We start from the raw sequence: 636 nt of genomic DNA, 5'->3' as shown, positions 1-636 counted from the left end.
GCCTCTTCCCAGAGGAAGGGGCCTCAGCCTTTCTGCACTTGCTTGTCTCTGTGTCCACGCTGATGGCTTCCCTAGAGAGGAGGATTTCAGAAGTTAAGGAAGGACACTGCTGGCTGGAGTTGTTCCCTAGGGGTGAGCGGTTGCGCTGCGGATTGTGTCCTGGGGTCAGGGCCTTTCCCACTCCTACCTGGCCTTCCCGGGCCTCTCTTTCCCTTCCCTGCCTTCTCAGGGGGGCCTCCCTGTGGAGGGGGGAGCCAGTAGGCCGCGGTGCTAACTAAACTCTCCTGGCCCAGGGTTTAATCCCAGCCCCGCTGCCCACCAGTTCTAGAGCCTTGACTGTTTGTTTAACCTCCTTGAGTGTCCGTTCCGCCAATAAAGTGAGCCCAAGACTTCATTTGTGTGAGAGTGAAACGAGGTACTTGGGTGGGGTGAGCATTGAGCATGGCGTGAGGCTTGTCTGTCACCTGCCGCCCTTCCCTCACCTCAGCACACACCCCTCCGAACTCAGCGGATTTCTTAATACCGAGGTTTTTCTAGGGCAGGGGTACCCGTGGGCTTCTGTTCTGGGAGGTTCCTGAAAGGGCAGGTGGAGGACCTGAGCTGCATCTGTGATGGACGTTCAGGGAACACGTAGTG

Source organism: Neomonachus schauinslandi, chromosome 10 (assembly GCF_002201575.2).
Source record: "Neomonachus schauinslandi chromosome 10, ASM220157v2, whole genome shotgun sequence".
NCBI lineage: Eukaryota > Metazoa > Chordata > Mammalia > Carnivora > Phocidae > Neomonachus > Neomonachus schauinslandi.
Note: the sequence above shows the minus strand (reverse complement) of the source record.